This window comes from Haemorhous mexicanus, chromosome 31, assembly GCF_027477595.1.
Source record: "Haemorhous mexicanus isolate bHaeMex1 chromosome 31, bHaeMex1.pri, whole genome shotgun sequence".
Taxonomy (NCBI): Eukaryota; Metazoa; Chordata; class Aves; order Passeriformes; family Fringillidae; genus Haemorhous; species Haemorhous mexicanus.
This window is the reverse complement of record NC_082371.1, coordinates 759,162-773,897: the sequence shown is the minus strand read 5'-3', so window position 1 is coordinate 773,897 and position 14,736 is coordinate 759,162.

Genomic DNA, 14,736 nt, shown 5'->3' with positions numbered 1-14,736 from the left:
GCAGAGCCACTGCTTGGGCTCCCTTTGGGGTTTGTGCTTCTTGCAGGGCTGAGCAAACCACAGGCAGGCCTTTTTCCCCCACAGCATTCTCACCTCTGCAGCAGCTCTAATGCTGTCAGAATCAAAGCCAAGGGGGCAGGGGGGACCCTGAGGTTCTGGCTGCCACCTGGGGCTGGGCAGAGCAGGGCTGGGCAATGGCCATCCCTGTGCAGTGGGGCTGGCCCAGGGCTGGGCCCCCCCCTTGGCTGACAGGGGTCCCCAGGATGTGCCACCCCGGGACAGGCACCCCATCAGGAATGTGCAGGCACATTTCCAGAAGTGCCATCCCTGGGACAGGACTCCCCCATGCCAGGATGTGTCACCCCCTGGGACAGGATCCTCCCAGGACAGGACTCCCCTGGATGTGCCCCCCCAGAACAGAGACCACGCCCTTTCCCATCTGAAACTGAGCACAAACAGCCTCTTCCTTCTTGTCCAGGAAAAGGAAAGTGAAAGTATTGAGGGGGCACAGCCCAACACCTCCATCCCTCCAAAACCTCCCCACCCTTCCTTGCACCCCCTGCTCCCCATTTTCCCCCTCCTCTGGGGTCCCTCCAACCCATTCCCTGTTCACATATTTCCCGGGATTGCTGAGCCAGGAACTGGGGGTAAGGGGACATGGCACAAAAGTGAGGGAAAGAAGGAAAAAAAGAGAAATAAAGATAGGAAAAAGTCATGGGCAGGGGAGGGCACAGAAGCAGAGCTACCCAGGACCCCCAGTTGATGCCTGTACTATTTATGAGCACCCCAGTAGGTCTGTGCTGGGTCCTGGGTCACCCCAAAATTTGAGACACCACGTGAAGGAGCTCAGAATTCTGTGGCCATCCAGCCATTGCCCATCCTTGGCACCTCCCTTCCCCTGGGATACCAACCATGGGAACACCTTTCCCTCTGTCCCCCCATCCCTGGGACACCCATCCCAGTACTGACATTTTCCAGGATCTCCATGACCCAGCATCCCATTCCCAAGGAACCCTCTCTTGTTCATTCCATCCCCTGCAATCCTCCTTTCCCAGGACCTTGGTTCTCTCAGAAACCCCCATTCCCTTGGCACCCAACTCCTGACAACCTCAATCCCATGACCTGAAATCCCTGGAGCCCACGTTCCCCTGGGACTCCCATCCCTGAGTCCCCCCAACCGTGGAGACCCCCATTCCCATAGCACCCCCACTCCCAGTGACTCCCCCTCTTCAGAACCCCCATTCCCAAGGGACCCCAGCCCTGGGACCCCCCCCATTCTCCTGGACACCCATCCCCAGATTCCCAGGCCCATTGAACCCCCCACTCTTGGGAACCCCATCTCCCACCTTGTACCACCCATGCTCGTTCCCTTCCTGTGCCTGGCTTGTGGCCACCCTGCCCCCACCAAGGGTCACCTACGCATAGGGATGAGATGGGACCTCGCTTTCTTACCCTTCATCCAAAGAGCCGTCAGCCAGGGGAGCGGTGGCCACAGCAGTGAGTGACAGCCAGTGCACATGGCTGGGGACACCGGGATGGACAGGAAGGTGGCATTGCTCCTGTGGGGTGAGTGCCCCTGGTATGGGCCTGACACACTGGGGATGGGCAGGGGAGGGGGCACAGGGGGCTGCGGGGTCCCCTGAGGTCCCCAATGCCAGCAGAGACAGTCCATGTTACCCACAGTGGACCTTGGTGGGACTGGGGATGTAGGGTGGCTTTGGGGACAGGAACAGGGGTCAGGAATTTGGGGATGGGGATGTGGGGACAGGAATGTGGGGACTGGCACCTTTGTGCTCAGGTAGCTCTGGGCATAGGGACAAGGGAACTGGGATGCAGGGGCAGAAGGAGACAGAAACAGTGAGGATGTGGCCATGGGGATGGGATCATGAGGTGGTGGGGGTGACCTGGGCCAGCATGGGCTGTGTCCATAGTGTCCCTGCGCCCAAGGTTTCCACATTGTCCCCATGTTCTACCTCAGCCCAGGGTGGCCTCGGTGTCCCTGTTCCCAAGGTGTCTGTGCCAAACAGATGTGGTACATTGGTGGCTGTGACCACAGACATATTCCCTGGAGTCTCCAAATCTTTTGAGAACCATCTCCCCACACTTTCCCACACAAATTACTGTCCCCAAGGGGAGAGTGAGGGACAGTCCTGACACCCCTTGCCCCTTTTCTGCTGCCCCTGCAGTGCCACCCCCACCCAGCCCTGTCCCTTCTCCCTTCCAGCCCAGACTCTTGGCCTCACTGGTGAGTCCTCGGGGGATGCCATGGCCCCACCCTGCTGTCCCCAGTCCCATGCTGGCCCTGGCAGGCTGGTGTCCCCTGTCACCTGCAGGTGCCCAGACCACCCAGCTCCTCGTCGACTCCCCCTGGAGGCCGTCAGTGCTGTGGGACCAGGTGACACTGACCTGCCAGGGCTTGGAGACTGCCAGTGCCGCCACCTGGTACAAGGACAGGTGGCACTGGGGCCAGCAGGGACATGACCACTTCACTGTCACCGAGAGTGGCACCTACATGTGTGACAGACCTGGAACTGAGCACTGCCCCCCCTGAGGGTCTCTAATGGTGAGGGGGGTTTGGGTGTCCTTAGCCTGGCACCCACGGGGACCCCAAGGGCTCTGGGTGGGCTCCACTCCATGGGTCACCTCCTTTGTGACCAGAGCCCATCCCCTGCTCTGGGGACATCTCAGAGCATCCCTGTGCAACACTTCTGTTGCAGTGAGGGAAGTTGGGATGCTCAGTGTGAGAGTTCAGCAAGCTTCATTTATTGATTAGAGCATCAGACATTTACGCACAACAAGTAATAAGCTCATGCATATTCTGTAAGCTAAGCAGTCTATTGGTTATACTATAAATATCAGTTCCCCTCTTACTCCCTCATTCCTTACGACTTACATCTCTATTTTCTCGTGCCTCTCTGTCAGCTACATCATCTTGTTATCATACTACAGCTGTACTCAAGGCCACGGTGGCCTTGCAGGTGAAGGGACTCAGATTAGCAGGGTCTGGTACTTTTCCAATTCTCTGCTATCCATGTCTACGTGACCTTTGTCATGTAACCATCATCCCTCCACAGACATCTCTCTCTCATTGGGTGGCCCCTGCTGCCTCCTGGTGCCATCATGACCCTCCTGATGCCCTGTAAAATAAAATGAAGCCACCGGGGCTAGCTTCTTAGCCGGATAGCTGGTCCCTCGTAGGGTAAGCACCCCAGGCAAGCAGTCTCAAGGCCAGATACCTCAGCCCTATGGAGGCTAGGGTGCCCTAGGCCAGACTGCGGCACAGCCGTGATCCCTAGCAAGCTTAGTGATTGTCAGCTCTTAGTGAAAATCAGCTCTTTTATGATTTCAGCTCTTAGCTTGCTTGTAGGGGCTGTGGCTGGCCATGGCTTCTGGAAGGCAGACGAAAGAGAGAGGAGAAGGCGGCCAAGGGTTCCACGATGGTTTATTCTGAGGGTCTTGTGAAGGGTCTTGAAGCTGCTCTTCTGAAGAAATGGGCCAAGACAGCCTCTTTTATAGGGTTAGGGAGAATTGAAAACTGACCAATTGTAAGGGTTAGGGAAACTAGCCTATGGGGTCACAGAGAGATAAGCAGGCCTGGAGGACCAGAGTGAGGACTCCTGGTTCAATTCCTATGACTCAGCAAATACCTATCTCTAAACATCATCTAAACGGAGCCGTAGCTGGCCCTGCGCCTGCTACAATGCCCCTGGTGTGACAGGACCCCTCTGTCCCACAGACAAGCTGCTGCTGCAGGTGCCAGCATGGGCACTGCTGGAGGGGGACACGGTGACACTGCACTGCCAGCACAGGGACAACAAACAGCTCAAGGATGTGTACTTCTACCATGAAGTGGAGCATCTGAGGGGGCCCCAGGATGGGACCGAGCTGTCCCTGTCTCCCTGCAGCTGCACCACAGCGGCCGCTATAGCTCCAGGGTCTGGGTGGTGTCATCTAAAGGAAGTCGAAGCAGGTGACAGTGACAGTGCACAGTGAGTGCAGGGATGGGGACAGGGAAGTCTGACATTCTCCAAGGGTTTCCCCACCACTGCCTGAATCCTTCATCCCTCCCTTTACTCCTCCCTGGGTCACCCAAAATTTCCCTAGTCCCTCTTGGTTTCCCCCATGACTGCGCAGTTACCCCTCCTAATCCCTCATCCCTCTCTTTGTCCTCCTCAGCCCTCCCTGGATTCCCCACCCCTTCCAAGGTCCCTGCTCCACCCTCTGGTCTCTCTTCCTTCCCTGGGTCCTCCCACCCATCTCTAAACCCCAAATCATTCCCTGAGTCTCCTCAGTCTCTCGTCTGGTTCCTCATCCCTGCCTGGGTCTATCCCCCTTTCCATGGGGTCTCACCATTGTCCCCAGGTCCCAACATGGCTCCCAGGGTCCCCTTCTGCTCACTGGGATCCTCTCTGCTCCCTCCAATACCCCTCTTTCCCCTCCCATGTCCCCCACCCCTCCTGGGTCCCCAATCTCTCCTGTGTCCACCCGCAGGGGTCCCGCTCTCAGAGTTGTCCCTGTCAGCGCAGACCCTGGGGGAAAGGTGGCACTCGGGGACCGACTTGTGCTGAGCTGCTCGATGGCCACAGAAAAAGCTGCCCTGTCCTTCTGGCACTGGGAGGACTCGGGGGCACTGCTGGGCACTGCCCCCAACATGGATCTGCGGCACACTGGGGACAATGACAGTGGCCAATACCAGTGCCGGGTCAGAGACGGGGACAGCATGGCTAAGAGTGACCTCCTGAATGTCACCATCGTAGGTGAGCGGGACCCTCAGGCTGGGGGTGACCCCACTCTCGGCACCCCCATTCCATCTTGCCCAGTGCCATACCTGTCTGTGTCCCCGCAGTGCCCGTGGCCAATGCCACCATGACCCCTGGCCCCCTGTCACACCAGGTGCCTGCAGGTGACCCCGTGACCCTGCGCTGCTTGGTTCAGGTGGGCTCAGCCCCTGTCACCTTCACCTGGCTGCACAACGGACAGGAGGTGGCCCGGGGTCCCCTCCTGGAGCTTGGGGTTGTCGATGTGGGACATTTTGGGCACCTACCAGTGCGTGGCCACCAACCAGCTGGGACAGGACGGGTACCACATGTTCCAGGCACTCAGCCCAGAGCTGGCCCTGCAGGTGACATCTGGCTCACCCTGGGTCACAGGTGGGGTCACATGGTGTCACCAGGGTGTTCAGGACCCCCAGGGTTCAGGGTGACCCCAATGTGTCTCCTCTGTCCCCAGCAGTGGCTGTGAGTGTCGGCAGGGCCCTCCTGTTCCTGCTCCTGCTCCTGGCTGTCATTGGGGGCTGTCACTGGTGGCACAGCCAGGGTAGGTGACAATGGGGGGGGATGGGGGTCCTGGAGTGAGGGGAATCCCCAGAGTGGGGGCAGAGATCAGGGATCTGCTGAGAATTGGGGCTGCAGCGGAGATTTGGGGGTCCGTGGGTTGTTGGAGCTGCTGAGGTCCCAGGAATGTTCAGGGGTCCCGGTGTCCCCTTGGTCACCCCCTCCCCTTTCCCTTGCAGCCACCTGGAAGCTCCAAGACAGGTGAGTGGGGGGCTCAGGCTGGGACTCCCATTTTCTCCCAGACACCACCCAGACCCCCCTTTATTCTCACAGGACCCCTCTGGAGGAGAGGGCTGTTCTCAACACCCATGTCATGGGCATCGAGTGGGCAGTGGGAGAATTCGGAGGTGGACAAGGACACGTCACCCAGGGGTGTCACCCCCCCACCCAGGTCCCCACAAGCGGTGTCACCCTCTTGGTCCCCACGGGTGTCCCCTGGCCGTGCCCCACTTCGAGATACACAAGTGACCCACGCGGAGCTTTCGAGACCCCACGAGGGACAGTGGGACCCCCATGACTATAACTATGTACTGTGACACTGGGGGGCACTGGCGGCACTGGGGGTCCCTGCCCCCCTCGCCCCCAGATCTTGTGCTCCCCTGCTTGGGGGTTGCCCACGGTGTGGGGGGGTCCCATGTGGGCCTGCCCAGAGCTCCCCGTTCCAGTGCTCCATGGGGCTCCCATTGCCCCCCCAGTGCCAGGGAGCACAGGGCCCTTTTCCCTCTTATTCTATCCAAAATGCAGCCTTGTGATTAAACTTGGAGAAATGGTTTTTGTTTGTTCATCTCTGTCTGGTGAGCTTGGGATTGAGGAGGGTCCTGGTCAGGTTGTTGAGTAGATCGTTCTGGAATTTGCAGGATTTTTGGGGCTCCCTCAGTCCCTTGGGGACAGGAACAAAATGATCAATTGGGGCATTTCTGAACTGTTTTCCTCTCAGTTGCCCTGCAGAGAGTAAGGAGCTGCGACTCCCTGTTTGTCCCCTCTCGGTGACACCGGCCAAGGTCTCAGGGACCTGTGGCAGTGCTGCCCCATCACCTCGGGCACCAATCCGTCAGCTGCCGAGCCCCTCGAGCCCACCCCAGCTCAGCCTAGCCCTGCCCTGTTCCCAAAACCCACACCCGGTGCCGCCGGTTCCCAAAGCCCCGCATCCGGTGCTCCCTGAGCGGTGTCTGAGCCCCGGAGCTGCTGCAGAGCCCCGGCCGGGCCTGGCCTTGGGGCGGGTGGGGGCACCAGGAGGTGCCAGGAGGGCGGAGGGGTCCGGGCACCCCGGGGAGGACTCCCCGGTGCTGCGGGAGCGGAGTCCTGCCCTCGGGTCACTGTCACCGGTCGCGGCTGCCATCGCGCTGCGAGAGCTGGGACTGTCCCGGGCTGCAGGGACCAACGGTGTCGGTGTGTGCCGGGGGGGGGGGATTTCGGGGTCTCACCCCATCCTTTCCAGGATCCTCCCCGATCTCCCATCTCCCCCGCTGCTCTGGGGCTGTTGGGGACGTTGGGGACAGCGCCGCCGGGGGCAGCTGGGGACATCTCGCGACAGCTGCTGCCGCTCCCCACGGCCGGACCTGGCGACAATCGCGACATCCGTATCTGAGTAAAAAAAAAGTTACCCGTTTAAGAAAAGGGTTGCGTTAACCCTCTGTAGTAAAGAATTCTTTTTTCAGTACCACCCTTTCCTGCTGCCAAGAGGATGACAATACCTCCTCCCCGCACCCACCCCCCCCCCCCCCCGACAGTGGGAAAGGAGGGGAATCTCAGGAGACATGCAAATTTATCTCAAAACCCAGACTGCAACGGGACGGGACCCTCACCAAATCCCGGAAAATACCCCAAAAGAAACGAGCCAAAACAGAATTGAGAGGTCAAAGAAGTGTTTGGACAGCAGGGGCGAGGTCTGAAGCCAGCAGAGACGCTGAAAACCTCGGTCACCCCTCGCCCCGGCCCCAAAAGCAGTCAGTCGGACCTAGGACCCCCTGGACTGGCAAATTGATCTCAGTCCGGATTAAGCTCCTAATTGATCTCACGGGGGGAGTACCCTTGTGTATGCGTTTGTGCACTTTAGGGACGATTAGGGAGAGTTTGGGGCAATTCGGGTGAAGAGATTTTTAGGGTTTTGGGGCTAATATTGGGTTGACTGTGGTGGACGGTCAGGGGATTCTGTGGTATTTTGGGGGACTTTGAGGGTCTTATCCCATCTTTTCAAGCAGCCTGAGGGCTGCTCCAGCCCTGTTGTGTTCCTCCATAATGTCACCACTGCCCCCAGAGCGCTGCTCTTGCTCCGGGACAAACCCGAAACCATCCGGGTCATCACCAGGGACTTGATCAGGGAGCTCATGTGCGGGTCCCAAAATCCATTTTTCCCCAAAATCTGATTTTTTTTCCCCCCAAAATCTGTGAATTCTTCCCCTCCCAAATCCGGGATTTTTCCCCCCCAAATTTGGGATTCTTTCACCAAACATACAGGATTTTTTCCCCCCAAAATCTGGGGTATTTTTCCCTGTGTCCCTGATAGTGGTCCATGTACCCCAGAATTCCCAGGGATCGGCCCCCGGCCTCGCTCATCATTGGCACCAAGGAATTCCAGCAGATCCAGGAGGAGGCTCAGCCTCCACAGCAGCTTGGGGATCGGCTGCAGATCCTCAAATCCTGCCAGGACACGGCTTTTGTGGGCATTTCCCGATTTCCTGAGCCCCAATTTCCCAATCCTGAATTTCCTGATCCAAATTTTCCGAATCCTGCTTTTCCCAATGCTGCTTCCCCACTCCCCTCCTGCCAAGGCTCCTGGAATTACCCAGGACTGTCCCTGCAGGAGACCCTGGGAATGTCCCCAAGGAATGTCCCAGGAATATCCCCTGGGAATGCCCGGGAATGTCCCCAGCAGTGTCCCTGTCCCGCAGGAGGCCTGGGAATGTCCCCAGCTGTCACCAACATGTTTTAGGAAAAATCCTTTCCTTAGGATTTTTTCTCCTAAGAAGCTGAGAGGCCTCAAGAGCAAAGTGTAAACAATGATTATCTGCTGCTGTGGAATGCAACAGGTGGATCTGTGATTGGTCTCATGTGGTTGTTTCTAATTGATGGTCAATCACAGTCCACATGTCCAGACGGTCTCGGTCAGAGACCAACCTTTGTAATTCATTCCTTTTCTATTCTTAGCTAAGCTTTCTGATGAAATCCTTTCTTCTATTCTTTTAGTATATTTTTAATATAATATATATAATAAAATAATAAATCAAGTCTTCTGAACATGGAGTCAACTTTCTCATCTCTTTCCTCATTCTGGGACCCCTGTGATCACCCAGCAGCGTCCCCAGCAGTGTCCCTGTCCCACAGGAGGCCCGGGAATGTCCCCAGCAGTGTCCCCAGCAGTGTCCCTGTCCCGCAGGAGCCACACAGCCGGGCTTGCAGCACAGAGCGGTGGCAGGAGGAGCTGCGGGAGGCGCGGGCCTGCGCAGAGCTGGAGCTGCAGCGAGAGCTGGAGTGGCAGGAGCATGCAGCAGAGATGAAGCTGGAGCAGGAGGAGGAGATGCGGTGGCTGAACTTGGTACAGCCAGAACTTCCTCTCTCTCTTCCTCTCTTCCTCTCTTCCTCTCTTCCTCTCTTCCTCTCTTCCTCTCTTCCTCTCTTCCTCTCTTCCTCTCTTCCTCTCTTCCTCTCTTCCTCTCTTCCTCTCTTCCTCTCTTCCTCTCTTCCTCTCTTCCTCTCTTCCTCTCTTCCTCTCTTCCTCTCTTCCTCTCTTCCTCTCTTCCTCTCTTCCTCTCTTCCTCTCTTCCTCTCTTCCTCTCTTCCTCTCTTCCTCTCTTCCTCTCTTCCTCTCTTCCTCTCTTCCTCTCTTCCTCTCTTCCTCTCTTCCTCTCTTCCTCTCTTCCTCTCTTCCTCTCTTCCTCTCTTCCTCTCTTCCTCTCCTCTCCTCTCCTCTCCTCTCCTCTCCTCTCCTCTCCTCTCCTCTCCTCTCCTCTCCTCTCCTCTCCTCTCCTCTCCTCTCCTCTCCTCTCCTCTCCTCTCCTCTCCTCTCCTCTCCTCTCCTCTCCTCTCCTCTCCTCTCCTCTCCTCTCCTCTCCTCTTTTTCCCCCCCCTTTCCCCTTTTTTCGCTTTTTGCTTTCCCCTTTCCCCATTTCCCTCTTCCCATTCCCATTCCTGCGTCCCACAGCTCCTTCAAAGTGCCTGCTGCAGCTCCATCCTGGACAGGCAGGAGAAGGTGCTGCTTCAGGGCTCCCATTTCCCATTCCCCATTTCCATTCCCTTTTCCCATTTCCCATTTCCCTTCCCCATTCCCATTTCCCTTTTCCCTTATCTCATTTCCATTTCCGTGTCCCGCAGCTCCTTCTGACCTCCCACTGCAGCTCCATCCTGGACAGGCAGGAGTGGCTGCTCCAGGTTCCCTTTTCCCACTCCCATTTCCCATTCCCATTCCCATTTCCATTCCCATTTCCCTTTTTCCTTTTCCCATTCCCATTCCCATTCCCGTGTCCCGCAGCTCCTGCTGGCCGCCTGCTGCAGCTCCATCCTGGACAGGCAGGTGGTGGAGAGGTGGCAGATCCAGGCAGAGCTGTGGGCAGAGGAGCAGTGCCTGGCATGGCTCATGGACAGCGAGTGGGAGAAGGAGCTACAGCTGGAGGAGGAGCTGGAGCGCCGCAGGAAGCAGGAGCTCGTCAGGTCCGTGCTTCCCTTTTCCCTTTTCCTCTTTACTTTCCCCTTCTTTTTCCTTATCCCTTTCCCCTTATATCTTTTTCCTTCCCCCATTCTTTTTTCCCCTCTTCTTCCTCTTCCCTTTCCTCTTTCTCTTTTTCCTTTCCCTTTTCCCCCCTTTCCCTTCTTTTCCCTTTCTCTCTTTTCCCTTCTTTTCCATTTTCCCTTCCCTCTTTTGCCTTTCTCTTTCACCTTTTCTCTTTCCCCTTTTCCTCTTTTTTCCTCCTTTTCTCTCCTTTTCCCTCCTTTCCCTTTTCTCTCCTTTCCCCTTTCCTTTTCCCTTTTTCTCTCTTTCCCCTTCCCGTTTTCCCTTTTTTCTTTTCCTTCGTTTTCCCTTTCTTTTCCCTCTTTTCCCTTTTCCCCCTTTCCCTTTCCCTTTCCCCTTTCCCCTTTGCCCTTTGCCCTTTCCCCTCCTTTCCCCTTCCCCACCCCACACACTCCACAATACTGGAACCAGACCACAACTTTTCCATTCCCAAATTCTCAAATTCCCAAATTCCCAAATAATTCCTGAATGCTTCCCAAATTCCCAGTCACAAACTGGAGCTGCTCCAGCAGATAGAGCAGCGCCAGGAGCAGTGGGCGCTGAGGGCCGAGCAGAAATTCCAGGAGGGCCAGAGGTTCCTGGAGCACCAGGAGCAGATGAAGAGGGAGGATCGAGAGGTCAGAGATTCCTGGTGGGAATTTGGGAATCGGGAACTTGGGAATTTGGGTTGGAAGGGTTGGGAAGAGCTTGGGGGCAGCACGGGACAGGATCAGGGCTCTGGTGGCCTTGGGGATGTGGTGGCATCAGCAGGAGGGGACACGGAGCTGCTGGGGATGGCATGGGGTTCAGACACCCTGTGACTGTCCCAGCACTCGTAGCACGATGGCAGCTGGGCCCCTTCCCAATGCTCCTGGACCACCATTGCAGTCCCTCCTTTCTGCAGACCCCACCGCAGGGTCTCTCTGTCCCCCCTCGTCCCGGGGTCTCCCCTCCGCTGTTTCGCTCCCTCCATGCTCGGGGCTCCTCAGTGGGGTCTCAGTCCTCCCACCCTAGCCCCTCCCACCTGCTGCCCCCTGGCCCCTCTGGCCTTGACCCTGGCACCAGCAGAGGCTGCCGAGCTCCTGCAGGATGAGACTTCCTCGGGCAGTGCTGGCTGAGCGGGGCCTGGCTCCCTCATGCTGTCCTTGCCAGCAGCACTCGGGCTCCAGCAGCCCCAGGCTGTTTCTTTGGGATGTGCTGACCACTCCCAGAGTGCTGCCCTTTGTTGGGAACAAGCTCAGGAGCACCTGAATCATCCCCAAGGCCTGGGCCGCTGATGCTGTTGAGTCAGGGACTGAAAGACTCCAGTCTTCAGGTGGATCAGAAGGCTCAAAATGAATCTTTTTTAGCAAGAAGCAGTGATCTTTATAGTCCCACTTGTTGAGTGGGACTAGATTGGTCTCAAAGTAGAAAACATCTCACAATATCGGTGCCTATGAATAGCACACTGTGAAGAACCATAAGTATAAACAATGGTTACAGAAAGAGAGATAAGAATTGTTGAATTTTTTTGTCTAAGATTCCCAGGCTAAGCCTGGGAGAAATTGTCTCTGTTCTTTCTTCGACGGAACTGAGAATATCCACAATTCTTCCTCTTCGTTTAAAGGAGGAGGCAGTGTTTGTAATCTCCTGAGAGATCCCTTGCAGGAAAGAGAACAAACAGCTCCAGAGGTTTATCAGCTATCCATCAAAACCTCAATCAAAATTGGTTCAGAATGGTTGAAGAGGTCTCATACTATAAACTTTCTACCATTACATTATTTTTATAAACTTTACTATTAATTAAAAAAAATTGTTAGACTGCTCGTAACACAGGCCGTCTAACTCGTCAACACCCATTTCCCAGTGTGAGTAGATGCCCACATGACAGAGAAGACGGTATTAATAAACACATGCACAAAATCAGATCAGCCAAATTTGACAAGATGAGCAACATCTGTTTGCCACAGCTGCAAGGCCTTTAGGCCTCTGGGGTTTATCCCAGCCAGTAAGGTGCTGCAGGTCAAGCCTTGGTTGGCATTCATTGAATTGCTTTCTGCAGAGTGTGTGCACTTTGATAGAAGAACCATGCAAGGCTTTTGGCCTATGCAGTCATGTCCTCAATGAACAACTCAAGTGATATAAATGAACTCAGGTCTGAATTGCATCCCCAAAGTTTTCAAAACAATTGTGTGTGTCTGCTGCATAAGCAGAATTTGACCAAATTCAGACACTTAAGAAAATGCTGGAAAGCCACGTCAACAGTCTTTAATACAACCAGGCAGAGCCTAACTTATGACGTTCCAGTGCTCCAAGTAGTCTATGAAGACCATGAGCTTTGTTTCTTGGATCAGGAAGGCCAGCAGCAGCAGCAGCAGCCGCAGCAGCAGCCGCAGCCGCAGCCACAGCCGCAGCAGCCGCAGCCGCAGCAGCAGCAGCGGGTCTTAGGACCCTGCGGTGCTTGGCAGGCCGAGGCTCAGGCCCTGGTGGGTGGGCCAAGGGGCGCAAATCTGGCCCGTGGGGTGTGGTCTTCATTTTCACAGCCCGCCCCCACCATGCTGCCGGTGTCTCGGCACTTCCTCCGGCATTCCGCCCCTCCCCCGGCAGAAAGGGAGGAAGGGTTGGAGGAGTGGCCGAACGCCTCCTCCCCCCCCCCAACTCTTTCCAGGACCACCGGTCCCTGTTGGCAAATAGGAAGGAGACGTTTTTCTGGGAATATGAAATTTCACCTGACTGTGGGGTTCTTGGCACCACCCACGTCTGCCCAGGACCAGCGGGTGATCCGCGCTCCCGCCTCCGCCCCCCTCCCCCACAATACGAGTGACTGCCCCGCTGTCTGATTCGCGGCACCACCCCCATCCCCCTGGGGCAGTAGACCAGCGGCAGCATTCTCGGAAACCATCTCTCCCGCCCCGCAGACGGGAGCAGGGGGCCGAGGAGGCTTGAGCCCCGGGGGGAGCCCCACCCAACAGGCAGTTGGTCCCACGAAAACCTTGGTCCCCAGAAAAGCACTGAGTTTCAGAGTTCTCAGTTTTTTCGGCACCAGCAGTCGATTGCCGAGAGGTGCCTCTGCTGCAGAACAGGCTGGTGTCTCCTTTCGCTGTCTCCGCCTCAGGAGAGCACGGCTCGGAACTGTCCGAGGAAAGGCGAAGGGAGACTGGGCTGGAAGAGACTGGGCTGGTTACAGGCTCCAATGCAGGCGGCGAAGAGCAGAACGGGGCCTCTGCAGGCGGTGGCGGGCAGAGTGAAACCGCTGCAGGCGCAGGCTGCGAAGCGGAGAGAGCAGCGGCTCTCGGCATGGCGGCGGCAGCCACCGTAGATCGCAGAGGTTCTTCCCTCGCCGCTGGTGCTGTCCCTTTGCATGTGTCCCTTTGCCTGTGTCCAACCCTGTACTCACACCCCTGTCTGCTTGGTGACCACAACGTGGGTGTACAGCACCTCCCCCTCCTCTGGGGGATCCGGGGGGGCCCTGAGGGAATAAAGAGGATGTGGGGGAGGGAATGGGAGGTCTTGGGTGTTGGGGTAAAAGAGGGGAGTGTGGTTTGAGCCCCCCACTCACCTTTCCTGGTGCTTTCTGGCAGCTACAAATGAAAAAGGGGAGGAGTGACTGCAGGGTCCCCAGGGCCTTGGCCCCTCTCAGGATTCCTGAACCCCCATGGGACCCTCAAATTTCCTGCAGGACCCCCAAGCATCCCTGAATCCCGCCCAGAATTCATGAACCACCCCAGTTCCCCCGACCAACTCTGCCTCAAGAATGCAAAGCCCGGCAGGGACAGAGACCTCCAAAGGCCCCCAGGGCCCCTGAAAGAACCCCCAGCATCCCTGCAGAACCCTCCAGCACCTCCCCAAACCCTACAGTGTTACAGACACATTTTATGAAAAATTCCTTTCGGGTTTTTTCTCCTGAGAAGCTGAGAGGCCTCAGAAATGAAATGTAAACAATAATTATCTGCTGCTGTGGAATGCAACAGGTGCATCTTTGATTGGTCTCATGTGATTATTTTTAATTAATGGCCAGTCACAGTCCAGCTGTCTCAGATTCTCTGGTCAGTCAAGATATTTTATTATTATTCCATTCCTTTCCTTGCTAGCCATCTGATCAAATCCTTTCTTCTACTCTTTTAGTATAGTTTTAATATATAATTTTCCTTTAATATAATATATATCATAAAATAATAAATCAGCCTTTTGAAACACGGAGTCAAGATTCCTATCTCTTCCCTTGTCCTGGGACCCCTGCGAACACTGCCACACTACAGGATCCCCAGACAAGGTCAGAGTTTTGGTGCTGCGGCTGCTGCCCTATGGTACCCCAACTCTGGAGGCCTCTACAGCTCCCTGGGCCCCCCATCCTCCCATTGTCACCCACCCACACAGTGCCACTGGTGCCAACCCCCAATGCCACCCACGAGCAGGAGCAGGAAGCAAAGGGCCCCACCGACCCCTGCGGCCATTGCAAGAAACAGAGGGGGCACATCAGGGTCACCCTGAACCCCAGGGGTCCTTCACTCCCTGGTGACTGTATGTGACCCTACCTGTGTTGCAGTGTCCCCATGGTGTCAACTCCAGGGCCAGCTCTGGGCTGAGTGCCTGGAACACGTGGTACCCATCCTGTCCCAGCTGGTTGGTGGCCACGCACTGGTAGGTGCCTGAATGTCCCACATCGATGTCCCTGAGCTCCAGGAGGGGACCCCGGGCCACCTCCCAGCCGTCACACAG